This window comes from Scyliorhinus torazame, chromosome 7 (genome assembly GCF_047496885.1).
Source record: "Scyliorhinus torazame isolate Kashiwa2021f chromosome 7, sScyTor2.1, whole genome shotgun sequence".
NCBI classification, from domain to species: domain Eukaryota; kingdom Metazoa; phylum Chordata; class Chondrichthyes; order Carcharhiniformes; family Scyliorhinidae; genus Scyliorhinus; species Scyliorhinus torazame.
Window position 1 is genome coordinate 131835729 of NC_092713.1, and position 14433 is coordinate 131850161.

Here is a 14433-nt window from a genome sequence, read left to right on the forward strand (position 1 = left end):
TAGGTACTAAAATGTATGCTCACCCATCACAGTGGCTGATGTCCCTGTATCCACTTCCATCTTAAGAGGCTTCCCATTTACCCGGAGCATCTATCTTGCCTGGTTTTAGGTTAAACAGAGTGAATCCCAGAATCACGGATGCTAGGGTCTTCCACATTGTGTCATGATATTCAGATAAACATGTCATGGTGCAAACACACATACACACTGATGGACAGATCAACGGACCAATCAACACACACGCAACATCACAGCCAATCACCAGTGAGAGCACACACACTATAAAACGGGGAACACCACAGTTCCCACTCATTCCAGCAGGAGACAGCTCAGGGCACAGAGCTCACAGCGTGCCACTCAGTCATACACCATGTGCTGAGTGCCTCACTAAGATAGTGTTAGGGCTGGGTCCACAGGTTAACGGGTAAATTACGAACCACAGTCATAAGTTTACAGATGTTGTTATCAAGAGTAATAAAACAGAGTTGTACCATCTACAACCGTGTTGGTTCGTCTGTATAGCGGAACACCCAACACGACACATTGTATACTTGGAACATTTTAGTTGATTGATTACTCTGTTCTCCTTGACTTTAGCTCTGAACTGTTTTATCAAATGTCCTTTTTTGTGACAATAAAAACACTCAGCCTCCTTAAACCAACATGATTCAGGGGTGTGGTTACCTCCACATCGGACATTCTCCTTTAAACATTACTGACTAGTTGCCTATTCTGTTTCATTTTGTTTTGTTGGTGGCTGAAATTGGTTCCTGCTTTGCTGCTGCTTTGGCAGTTTTGGCGCCACTGCTGGCTGCAGGTTCCTGCCCGAACTGGTGAACGGCGCCATTTTGTGCTTTCCGAAGCTCTTATGCACCTTTTTCAGTGCTTTCCATGGCCAGTGCTATCTCCATTGCTCCATTGTTTAAAATGCATGTCGACCTCTGGAATAAATCTGCATTGTATAGCGGCATTGTTCATGCCACAGTCTAACCTGTCCTGTAACATGTCGTTTGGGGTGGCTCCAAAATCACAATACTCCAATAATTGCTGCAGTTGAGCAATATAAGTCGTGATCGGTTCACCTGGGCTCTCACCTTCAAATTAAGTTTGAATCTCTGGAGAATGATTGATGGTTGAGGTTGTAATTAAGCCTTCACTAAATCCATGAGTCCATTCAATGATTTGGAGTTGGGCCGGCTTGGGGATGTAAGACTGCGAACAAGGTTATAGATCTCACTTCCAAAAACTCTGAGGAGAATTGCTTTGTGTTTCATCTCCTCCCCTATTTTGTTTACTTGGAAGTAATACCCAAAGCACTTGATATATTGCGTCCAGTCCTCCATGGAAGAGTCAAATGGCTCTATTTGCCTAAAGAGAAGCATTCTGGTGAGTATACATTTTTTTCAGACTTTGATTTAAAATAGGATACTCACAGGTGTTGGGCCAGAGGCAGTGTCAGGATAATTTATCCTCGTTACCAGATGTAAAGATGGTGTTTCAGAGACTCCATTAGCGAACTCAAATGATATTCATTAATAAGAATTGTTCAACAGCCGCATCCATAGAATCCTTACAGTGCAGATGGATGCCATTTGGCCCATCGAGTCTGCACCGACCTTCTGAAAGCATACCCTCCCTAGGCCCACTCCCTCACCCTATTCCCATAACCCCACCTAACCTGCACATCTTTAGACTGTGCAAGGAAACCGGAGCACCCAGAGGAAACCCGCGCAGGCATGGGAAGAACATGCAAACGCCACACGGACAGTCACCCATGGCTGGAATTGAACCTGAATCCCTGGCACTGTGAGTCAGCAGGCTAACCACTGTGCCACGGTACCACCCTGGCTGCTGCTTGCTCCCTACATATTTCCTTACCTCAGAGGATTCCACCCCGTTGGGTGATTGCTCATTCCAAGCCCCTATTGGTCACACAGGCCATGTGACCCTTTCTCTGCTGTATTTCCCTGAAAGGAACAATCGCCACAGTTTGCCTTGATTAAACTGGCCTGAATTAAGCTGGCCTGGATCAGATGGCTGGTTTGTGCTGGTCTAGATTGGACTGGCCTGTGTTGGACTGGCCCAGACTGGACTGGCCTGAGTTGGAATTCCCATAATCATTTTGATCCGGTTTAGTTCCTGGGCCCTTTGTTTATTATACTCTTAAAATTCCCTGGCTGGGATCCAGAAGCTGGTATAGAATACTGTTTTGGAGGTTCGAAGAATTTTCTTTTAGGGTTTTCTGAATTATAAAAACGAATGGTTCAAAATCATCACCAAGATTGTTAGGTAAGGAAGTGTTTTTAAACATTGAATAATAGATATTGGGTGAAATTCTCCATTTGGGAATTCTCCGGCCATTGTGATTCATTTTCCCGCAGGCAGCGTGGGGTTCCTGGTGCTGTTGGGTGGTTACAATGGGAAATCCCATTGACAAGCAGTGGGAAGATAGAATCCTGCCAGCGCGAAACACGTGGCTTGGGAACCGCAGAATCCCGCCCTAAGCATTGACGCCAGGACTGAATTGCGTGCAGTTGACGATCCCATTGGGGGCGATTTTTGGAGAGCAATTGAGGACATGCGAGTGCTGGCACGTATTTCCTGGCCCAGTGTGCGTTCTAACCACTGGGGCCGGAGTTAGTGCCCAGGAGCCTAACGGGTGTTGACACTCCTCAAAAGTGCTGCCCCATTTAGGCCACTGAACCATGAGGGGGGATGAATAAATCAAAGCTGAAGATGGTTTGTAGAAGCTGTCAATCACAGACCACTACTAGAACGCTTTGATCAACTTGCAGCTAATGGATCTGTGGCAACCAGACGCAGTTCACAGTTGTTCTCATTCGAGGAATGGACACATGGTGCTTCAAGTAAGTGTTACAGTGGTAATTCCACTCACTGCCCCTGTCTGGACTGCTCTCTAGCTTCCAGACAGGGGTCTATTTTCTGGCGGGCCTGTGTGGAGGGGGCGGAATGTGAGGGAGGTCTCTTTAGGCAGCGGGTCTCTGAAGGGATCTCTATTACAGGGGTTCCTAGGGGGTCCCCCTATTAAAGGGGTTTCTGTGGGGTGTCTCCCTAATACAGGGGTCCGGGGGTTTACCCCTGTACTTGGGGGTAGGGGGGCATGCAGGCGGGGGGGGGGGGGGTCAGTTTGGTTCGGGGTCGATGGTAGATTTGCAGTGCGGGGGGGGGGGCCGTGTTGGCCGGCTGCCCTTTCAAGATGGCAGCCCAATAGTGGGATTCCCTGGGAATCCCTCGTATGCCACGCCATTGCTAACCATTTTGTGCTCCCAGAGGGATCGTAAACCGGTTGCAATTCAGCTCCGGCAGGTGAACATAGGGTGGGATTTTCCAGTCCCCCAGCTGCGTATTTCTCAGCGGCGCACCATTCCCTGGGTAGCGGGATTCTCTACTCCCGCCGCCTGTCAATGGGATTTACTATTGAAGCCACACCACGCCATCGGGAAACCCCCAGGCAGGTATGCGCTGCTGGCAAGAGCAGGAATCCCAATGGCCAGAGAATTCCGAACAGTCTCCCAATGTATGTGTTTATAACTAATCCAAAAATATTTAAATCCTTATATGGTGACACAAAGCAACCAGCTTGATAAATGTTGGATAATTATTTTGTTTCTAGAAGTTCCATTCGTTACTTTTTAAAATAGTTTCCTTTATAGAACAGTTTAATTGGAAAAGCCCATCTCTACTCCAGTGAATTATTGCTATCTTTCACAGTATTCCTGTGACTCTGAGGAAGGTTTTCACTTGGTGTCAGTTTAAACATGACTGGTCATGGAATTATTTCACTTGAATATACTATTAATATAACATCCTCTCCTCCATGACCCCCATTGTTTATTTCAATTTGGACGTCCAGAATCGCACAGTCCGAAAAGTAATGTTCTACCAGAGCGAAAGACTGAAACATCCAGTTGGGCTAATCCAAACAAACACATTTTTCCCTGCTCTTTCTCTCAAGGCAGTCATTAAGCTGCAATGAGAATCAAATGTACCTCCAATAATGCACCCTCATGAAATTTGTTTGCTCATTAGCTTATTCCTTGATGTTTCAGAGCTGGATCCAGTCCTGGGCTCAATCTGACATCCAAACATAACAGCAGGAATCAGCAGGAACTGTTTGAAACATTGGCCAACTTTTCCGCACCCCCGCCCAACCCCTGCATGCTCCAGGACACCAAGATGTCTTCACTAGCAACTGAGTTAAATTTGCTGGGATCAGCACATGCCAAGGATTGGTGGTGGGATATTCCTCTAAAACGCAGTAACAAACCTGCGAGGCATTTAATCGGAGTTCAGCTAAAAGTCCTTTCAATGAGAAATTAGTCTCAGCATTTCCACACGTTATTGATGGTCCACTTTGCGCACTGAAGTTTTGCAGCGTGGGAGAGGGATCAAGAAAATTGGTGCAGTCGCATCTTACTGTGCCATAACTGAATTTCCTGTAGGCTCATATTCCTGTGCAGCGCTGAAGTGCGGATAGGACTGAGTCACCAACTCAGCTGGAGGCGGTTATGTGTAGGCAAGAACATTTGAGGTGGAAAATCAGGGGGAAATGAGAAGTAAAACAATAAAAGTTCTGAAAGGCAAAGAGAAGTGGATAGTTGGGTCAACAAAATAATATGAAGATGGAAGATTGTTAATTAAACTGGGGGGGGAGCCCAGTTTGAATCATTAGAAATTATACCTTCATGAATTTGACCAAAAGGTACAACGTAAGCAGCTGGAAGACTAGATAATATACATATCATCATCACTAAGTTGCCATTTCTAGCTACTGTAGAAAAATGCCAATACCAAGATTTATTTAACTGAGATTGACAGACAGATTGATAAATAATCAGTATATCTGTTCTGTCAAAGCGGGGTGTAACAGGCCAAGCAGAGATGATTAAAGAGAGGGTGTGAAAGAGATACTGGAGCAGGAAATGACATATTGGACAATGGACTAAAGAGCAAGTTGTACCTCTTGAATTATGCTTTCTGATTTCAGTTGTGCCAAAACATGTTTTGTACAACAGGGATCAATCAGCATTCTCACAAAGACAAACAATTGCTGCCTTTCAGAAGCTAATTACAATAATTGAGTTCTGAGGTCACACAACCATTATTTCCTCTCTCCACAGTTACTGCCAGATCTCCTAAGTATTTCCAGAACTTTCTGTTTTTACGTCTAATTTAAATAATCCAGCTTTCTACATTATTGCTCATTTTCATTTGCATTAATCTGATTAGAGTCTCGTTCACGTCAATTATTGTACTCTCACATTACCGGATTGCACATTGTCACATTGCACTTTGAAATAAAAACAGTGGTGCTAATTACTTCTCTCAGTGCTTCCATTGCACTAATGGCGGTTGTGTGTTCGTGAAGCAAAATGTAATAATAATACTAATCTATTAATAATCATTATTAGTGTTACAAATGGACTTACAGTAACACTGCAATGAGGTTACTGTGAAAATCCCTTAGCCGCCACATTCCGGCGCCTGTTCGGTTACACTGAGGGAGAACTCTGAATGTCCAATTCACCTAACAAGCACGTCTTTTGGGACTTGTGGAAGGAAAACAAAGCACTCGAAGGAAACCCATGCAGATATGGGGAAAACGTGCAGTCTCCGCACAGTCAGTGACCCAAGTCAGGACTCGAACCAGGTCCCTGGTGCTGTGAAGCAACAGTGCTTACCACTGTGCTACCGTGCCGCCCAAATGTAAGGATATTGTTGATCAGCAAACTGCTGAGAGGGGATATTGCTTGTGCAACTGGTACATCTCCCTTACAAAAGGCTGACTGCACATCTTTTCAGATTGCAATCATTCGGTAATAAACTGCCTTGTGGAGGAATTTCCCCAAACTGGGCGAAGTGGTGTCATACATTGGTGAGATTTATTTTCCACCTAGGTTGACTGCTGTGTTAATTGTTCTCAGAGTCTCCCTCCTTTGTAACAATGACTACAGGCCAAAAAACACTTTATCTGCAAAGAGCTTTGGGATGCCTAACGGTCGTGAAAGGTGCTATACATATGCCAGTTCTTTATTTATTTCCATAGAATGGGCAAGGGTTTAACTGTTTACTGGTCAACGCTTCATAAAACGCACCATAATACTTCAGCCAAATCATTTCATGCAGTGTTCCATTCTTTCCTATATTTAGTGGATAATACAGACCTGTTACTGAATGCTTGTGGTGGTTATCACATTCGCCTCACAGGTGAACGGTCCCCAGTTCAAAACCGGACAGAAACATTTTCAAGCGCTTTTCATTTCAGAGTAAGAGAAGAATTCCATTGATGCTGCCTGATCGAGTGGTACACAGCAACGGAAATGGGCAGAGAACAAAGAACAAAGAAAAGTACAGGCCCTTCGGTCCGACAAGCCTGCGCCGACCATGCTGCCCTTCTAACCTAAATCCTTCGACACTTCCGGGGTCCGTATCCCTCTATTCCCATCCTATTCGTGTATTGTCACTAAACATCACTATCGTCCCTGCTTCCACCACCTACTCCGGCAGTGAGTTCCAGTCACCCACTGCCCTTTGTATAAAAAACCTCCCTTGCACATCTCCTCTGAACTTTGCCCCTCGCGCCTTAAACCTATGCCCTCTAGTAATTGACTCTTCCACCCTGGGAAAATGATTATGACTGTCTACTCTGTCCATGCCTCTTATCATTTTGCCGACTTCTGACAGATCACCCCTCAACCTCTGTCATTCCAGTGAGAACAAACTGTGTTTATCCAACCTCTTCTCATAGCTAATGCCCTCCATACCAGGCAACATCCTGGTAAACCTCTCCTGTACCCTCTGCAAAGTCTCCACATCTTTCTGTAAGTATGGTGGCCAGAATTGAACACTATATCACAAGTGTGGCCTAACTAAGGTTCTATACAGCTGCAGCATGACTTACCAATTATTATACTCAATGCCCCGGTTTGGTGATCTTCCCTTGACGTGTGAGAAGAAGTTTACAGAAGGGCTGCAGTGGGAATTGGCTTGGTCATGCTTGCTATTACGCACTGCCATGCTTGCAGGGACAGGCGTAGCTATCTGGGAATGTCCAAAGCCAACTGCATTCAACTGGGTACAAGTTCTTCAGGATGATGGGTACCACCTGCGGTGAAACTGATCTTTAGTTAAATTTCACCATACGGTTAGTCAATGTCACAGCTGCCCAAAGCTTTTATGCTTCTGGGGTTTTCCAAGTTTCCAGAGGGCACTATAGCTGAAATATGTATCAATACATAATGCACAGAAGCAGGGAACTGATTTGTTTACCAGAGCTAAAACTTTGGCTCTGACTTTGCTTGGGGGACATCTCATGCCTTACACCACATTTTTTAGACTTTATCCTGCATCCATCAGTTTAAAAAGTGTTTGCACCTCAAATTGCTGAAAGTACTGATACTACTTTCATAGATGGGAAAAGCAGATAATAGGGGTGGCATGGTGGTACAGTGGTTTGCTCTGCTGTCTCACAGTGCCAGGGACCCGGGTTTAAATCCGGTCTTGGGTGACTGTCTGTGTGGAGTTTGCTCATTCTCCTCAGGTCTGTGTGGGTTTCCCCTGGGTGCTCCGGTTTCCTCCCACACCGTGTGTGCAGGTTAGGTGGATTGGCCATGTTAAATTGCCCCTTCGTATCTAAAAACATGTAGGTTAGTTAAGGGATTATTGGGATAGGGCAGGAGAGTGAGACTGGGAGAGGGGCTCTTTCAGAGGGCCTGTGACTCGATGGGCCAAATGGAGAGCTTCTGCACTGTAGGGATCTTATGATAATAGGATGTCTCGTTTGCCTGTTGATTCAATGGCCTTGTGAGACGCAATAAGAGAGATGAGATGCGTTCCATCTTCTAGGACACCTGGTCACAACTGAAATTCAGATTATCCCTCATCTGGCAATTATGAAGCAAGTAACCACATTGTTCATGGCCTAGCTGACTTGATTGAGCACTGTCCACTGTTTACTGAAAGTGAGAGCTGACACACGGGGCACAGCAAGGGCAACGAGCCATCTGAGATCTTATTGAACAATGAGACTAAAGCTAGCTGCTTATGCAATGAGATTTATGGATAGGGAAAGAAACAGAGCAATGACTGGCAAGGAAATAGGCTGAATTACAAATGAGATACAATAAGCGAAATAGCAAGTGTGAAATAGAGATTTGAATAACACCACAAGTAAAATGAGACTGAAAAGAAAAGAAAAAAGAACTTTAAATTTATAATTTTAAAATCTTCCAATAGCAATCTACGACCTGTAAAAATAAAACTCAGCAGTTTCCAATGATACCCTCTCTGGGCCAGAATGGTTGAGCATTAGCATTGCAGGACCATAATCTACTCAGTAAAAAGATTCTTACAAAATAATAATAATATAATAACCGTGGCGAGCATATGGATGAATAGGACAACATCAGATTATTTTAGGCTGCATCGGGGAACGAGACAAGGATGCCCCCTCTCCCCACTGTTGTTCGCGTTAGCTATAGAGCCGTTGGCAATTGCACTGAGGGCTTCAAGGGGCTGTGAGGGGCTGGTCTGGGGGAGAGTGGAACACAGAGTCTCGCTTTACGCAGACGACCTGCTCCAGAGGTAAAAAAGCCAACATAAGTGTACTTTAACTGAATGCTCGTAGTATTCGGAATAAGGTAAATGAGTTGATGGCGCAAATCATCGTGAATGACTATGATTTAGTGGCCATTACTGAAACATGGTTAAAGGATGGTCACAACCGGGAGTTAAATATCCGAGGGTATCAAACTATTCGGAAGGACAGAGTGGATGGTAAGGGAGGTGGTGTAGCTCTGTTATTTAAGGATGACATCCGGGCAATAGTAAGGGATGACATCGGTGCTATGGAGGATAAGGTTGAATCCATTTGGGTGGAAATCAGGAATAGTAAGGTGAAAAAGTCACTGATAGGAGTAGTCTATAGGCCACCAAATAGTAACATTATGGTGGGGCAGACAATAAACAAAGAAATAACGGATTCATGTAGAAATGGTACAGCAGTTATCATGGGGGATTTTAATCTACATGTCGATTGGTTTAACCAGGTCGGTCAAGGCAGCCTTGAGGAGGAGTTTATAGAATGCATCCACGATATTTCCTCGAACAGTATTAATGGAACCTACGAGGGAACAAGCGGTCCTAGAACCGGTCCTGTGTAATGAGACAGGATTGATTCATGATCTCATAGTTAGGGATCCTCTCGAAAGGAGCGATCACAATATGGTGGAATTTAAAATACAGATGGAGGGTGAGAAGGTAAAATCAAACACTAGTGTTTTGTGCTTAAACAAAGGAGATTACAATGGGATGAGAGAGGAACTAGCTAAGGTAGACTGGGAGCAAAGACTTTATGGTGAAACAGTTGAGGAACAGTGGAGAACCTTCCAAGCAATTTTTCACAGTGCTCAGCAAAGGTTTATACCAACAAAAAGGAAGGATTGGATTGGATTGGATTGGTTTATTGTCACGTGTACCGAGGTACAGTGAAAAGTATTTTTCTGCGAGCAGCTCAACAGATCATTAAGTACATGAGAAGAAAAGGGAATAAAAGAAAAGAATGAGTATAAGTTAAGTAAAAAGAGGATCTGTTTGGAGAACTCGCAGAGAGTCGCCTCGCTCCGGCACCATCCGACGGTAGAAAGAGGGAAAATCGACCTTGGATATCTAAGGAAATAAGGGAGAGTATCAAATTGAAGGAAAAAGCATACAAAGTAGCAAAGTTTAGTGGGAGACTAGAGGACTGGGAAATCTTTAGGGGGCAACAGAAAGCTACTAAAAAAGCTATAAAGAAGAGTAAGATACATTATGAGAGTAAACCTGCTCAGAATATAAAAACAGATAGTAAACGTTTCTACAAATATATAAAACAAAAAAGAGTGGCTAAGGTATTTATTGGTCCTTATCATAGCATTTACAGTGCAGAAGGAGGCCATTCGGCCCATCGAGTCTGCACTGGCTCTTGGAAAGAGCACCCTACCCAAGGTCAACACTTCCACCCTAGCCCCATAACCCAGCAACCCCACCCAACACTAAGGGCAATTTTGGACACTAAGGGCAATTTATCATGACCAATCCACCTAACCTGCACATCTTTGACTGTGGGAGGAAACCGGAGCACCCGGAGGAAACCCACGCACACACGGGGAGGATGTGCAGGCTCCGCACAGACAGTGACCCAAGCCAGAATCGAATCTGGGGCCCTGGAGCTGTGAAGCAATTGTGCTATCCACAATGTAAAAGGGAGATTTAATAATGGGAGATGAGGAAATGGCTGAGGAACGGAACAGGTTTTTTGGGTCGGTCTTCACAGTGGAAGCCACAAATAACATGCCAGTGACTGATGGAAATGAGGCTATGACAGGTGAGGTCCTTGAGAGGATTGTTATCACTAAGGACGTAGTGCTGGGCAAGCTAATGGGGCTAAAGGTAGACAAGTCTCCTGGCCCTGATGGAATGCATCCCAGAGTGCTAAAAGAGGTGACTAGGGAAATTGCAAATGCACTAGTGATAATTTACCAAAATTCACTAGACTCTGGGGTGGTCCCGGCGGATTGGAAATTAGCAAACGTGACACCACTGTTTAAAAAAGGAGGTAGGCAGAAAGCGGGTAATTATAGGCCAGTGAGCTTAACTTCGGTAGTAGGGAAGATGCTGGAATCTATCATCAAGGAAGAAATAGCGAGGCATCTGGATGGAAATTGTCCCATTGGGCAGACGCAGCATGCGTTCATAAAGGGCAGGTCGTGCCTAACTAATTTAGTGGAATTTTAAAGATGCATGGCATTAAGGGTAAAGTAGTAGCATGGATAGAGGATTGGTTAATTAATAGAAAGAAAAGAGTGGTGTAGCCATCTGGGATGGCTACGTCCCGATTACAAAATGGACACTTGCAAAGAATGCAGGGAAAATTGGACAATGCTAAGAAACAAGCAGGTGTAAGCTCTGTCTGTTGATTAGAACCTTAAACTCTCAGACAGGACAGAAACTACCAAACAATCTACATACTAATGATCCATCTCCGGGGACAAAAGGGAAACATTTAGATACACAATGTTAAGGCAGACTCCCCGGCGCCAGAAGAAGCTAAGACAAAGCAGACTGACAGTCACCAGGACACGCCCAGCGATCAGGGAATCATCCCACTATTGGAGGAAAATCGATACAGATGATTGGGAAAGACCCAATTAGCTGCGGCCAAGTTCAAGGCCCGCCCAAAAGCGCGCGAAGCCCTTTTCAGTATAAAAAGTATCCCCCAAGGGAGAATTTTCCTCCTTTGGCTTTGGCTCTCAGCGAAGGGAGAGACCAGCCTAGCAGTTACACCAGACCAAGTGAGTCCCAAGTTAACACACACTACGAGATAGACGCTCCTAGTTGCTACCCTGTAAACAGCTTAACCCAGCAGCCTCAGAACCGAGCAACGGCCATTGTTCCTCTGACTGAATGGGCACCCGAAGCTCAGTATAGGCTTTAGTAATAGTGGTAGTTTAGTTTGTAGAGTTTATGCATGAGTAGATTTTACTGTGTGTAAATAAATGAGCATTGCTTTTGAACTTACTAACTGGTGTATCGAGTCATTGATCAGTATTTGGTTCTGAACCTTGTGGCGGTGTCGAAAGATACCTGGCAACTCTTGAGCAAACGTAATTAAACAGAGCCAAATTAAGAGCCAACCAAAAGTTAGCAACAATGGGGATTAATGGGTGTTTCTCTGGTTGGCAATCAGTAGCTAGTGGTGTCCCTCAGGGATCAGTGTTGGGCCCACAATTGTTCACAGTTTACATAGATGATTTGGAGTTGGGGACCAAGGGCAATGTGTCCAAGTTTGCAGACGTCACTAAGATGAGTGGGAAAGCAAAAAGTGCAGAGTTTACTGGAAGTCTGCAGAGGGATTTGGATAGGTTAAGGGAATGGGCTGTCTGGCAGATGGAATACAATGTTGACAAATGTGAGGTTATCCATTTTGGTCGGAATAACAGCAAAAGGGATTATTATTTAAATAATAAAATATTAAAACATGCTGCTGGGCAGAGAGATCTGGGTGTGCTAGTGCATGAGTCGCAAAAAGATGGTTTACAGGTGCAACAGGTGATTAAGAAGGCAAATGGAATTTTGTCCTTCATTGCTAGAGGGATGGAGTTTAAGACGAGGGAGGTCATGCTGTAATTGTATAAGGTGTTAGTGAGGCTACACCTGGAGTATTGTGTTCAGTTTTGGTCTCCTTACTTGAGAAAGGATGTACTGGCACTAGAGGGTGTGCAGAGGAGATTCACTAGGTTAATCCCAGAGCTGAAGGGGTTGGATTATGGGGAGAGGTTTAGTAGACTGGGACTGTACTCGTTGGAATTTAGAAGGATGAGGGGGGATCTTATAGAAACATATAAAATTATGAAGGGAATAGATAGGATAGATGCGGGCAGGTTGTTTCCACCGGCGGGTGAAAGCAGAACTAGGGGGCATAGCCTCAAAATAAGGGGAAGTAGATTTAGGACTGAGTTTAGGAGGAACTTCTTCACCCAAAGGGTTGTGAATCTATGGAATTCCTTGCCCAGTAAAGCAGTAGAGGCTCCTTCATTAAATGTTTTTAAGATAAAGATAGATAGTTTTTTGAAGAACAAAGAGTTATGGTGTTCGGGCCGGAAAGTGGAGCTGAGTCCGCAGAAGATCAGCCATGATCTCATTGAATGGCAGAGCAGGCTCGAGGGGCCAGATGGCCACCTCCTGCTCCTAGTTCTTATGTTCTTATGTATCGGACCCAGCAGAGGGGATGGAAGAAATCATGAGGATTCTGGGGGAATTTGGCCGGTTTTCGGGGTACAAACTAAATATGGGGAAAAGTAAGATGTTTGCGATCCAGGCAAGGGGACAGGAGAGGCGACTGGGGGAACTGCCGTTTAGAGTGGTAAGGGGAAGATTGAGGTATCTAGGCATCCAAGTGGTGCGGGAATGGGAACGGTTGCACAAACTTAATCTGGCCCGATTAGTAGACCAAATGAAGGACGATTTCCGAAGGTGGGCCGCGCTCCCGTTGTCACTAGCTGGGAGGGTCCAGACGGTGAAGATGACGGTCCTTCCGAGATTCCTGTTTGTATTCCAGTGTCTCCCCATCTTTATTCCGCAGTCCTTTTTAAAACAGGTTAACAAAGTGATCACTGGCTCTGTATGGGCGGGCAAGACCCCGCTAGTAAAAAAGGGGATGCTTGAGCGGAGCCGGGGGAGGGCAGGCTGGCGCTGCCAAACCTCAGTAACTACTATTGAGCGGCAAATATAGCCATGATTAGGAAGTGGGTGGTGGGTGGAGGGTCGGCATGGGAGCGTATGGAGGCGGCTTCATGCAAGGGCACCAGCTTGGGGGCATTGATAACGGCGCCACTGCCATTCCCGCCGGCATGGTACTCCACCAGTCCCGTGGTGGTGGAGGCCCTGAGGGTCTGGGGGTAATGGAGGAGGCATGTGGGAGTGGAGGGAGCATCGGTCTGGTCTCTAATTTGTAATAATCACCGGTTTGCCCCAGAAAGGATGAACGGGGGGTTTCGGAGATGGCAGAGGGCAGGGATTGAGAGGATGGGGGATATGTTTAGAGAGGGGAGCTTTCCTAGCTTGAGGGAGCTGGAGGAGAAATTTGGATTGGCGAGGGGAAATTAATTTAGGTACCTGCAGGTGCGGGACTTCCTACGTAGGCAGGTCTCAACCTTCCCGCTCCTACCACCAAGGGAGACACAGGATGGGGTAGTTTCCATAGTGTGGGTGGGAGAAGGGAAGGTCTCTGACATCTATAAGGAACCCATGGGTTCAAAGGATACGCAGACTGAGGAGCTGAGGCGCAAGTGGGAAGAGGAGTTAAGAGGAGAGATAGAGGATGGTCTCTGGGCAGATGCGTTGAGTAGAGTCAACGCGTCCACAACATGCGCCAGGCTCAGCCTGATACAGTTTAAGGTCGTTCACCGTGCTCACATGACAGTGGCCCGGATGAGCAGGTTCTTTGGGGTAGAAGATAGGTGCGCAAGGTGTGCAGGGGTGTCAGCGAACAATGTCCACATGTTTTGGACATGCCCAAAGTTCAGGGGATTCTGGCAGGGGTTTGCAGATGTCATGTCTACGGTGTCAAAAACAAGGGTGGCACCGAGTCCGGAGGTGGCAATTTTCGGGGTGTCGGAAGATCCGGTATCCAAGAGGACAAAGGGGCAGACGTTCTGGCCTTTGCTTCCCTGGTAGCCCGGAGACGGATATTATTAGCTTGGAGGGACTCAAAGCCCCCAAAGTCGGAGACCTGGCTACCTGACATGGCTAGCTTTCTCTGTTTGGAGAAAATCAAGTTTGCCTTGAGAGGGTCACTGTTAGGGTTCGCCCGGAGGTGGCAACCGTTCGTCGACTTCTTTGTGGAAAATTAATCGTCAGCAGAAGGGGGAGGGG

At 45.7% G+C, this 14433-nt stretch overlaps 1 long non-coding RNA gene across 3 annotated transcripts in view; it reads left to right on the forward strand.

Annotated features, from left to right (window-relative positions):
- LOC140426565 (uncharacterized) overlaps positions 1–14433 on the forward strand; it is a 94691-nt gene that overhangs the window by 35616 nt on the left and 44642 nt on the right. The window contains exon 1 of one of the 3 annotated variants that reach the window (XR_011948233.1): positions 6372–6444. The exons of the other annotated variants lie outside the window; for them this stretch is intronic. This is a non-coding gene — a long non-coding RNA (uncharacterized lncRNA). Of the gene's footprint in view, positions 1–6371; positions 6445–14433 lie in introns of those variants that run through there. 3 annotated transcript variants of the gene reach the window in all.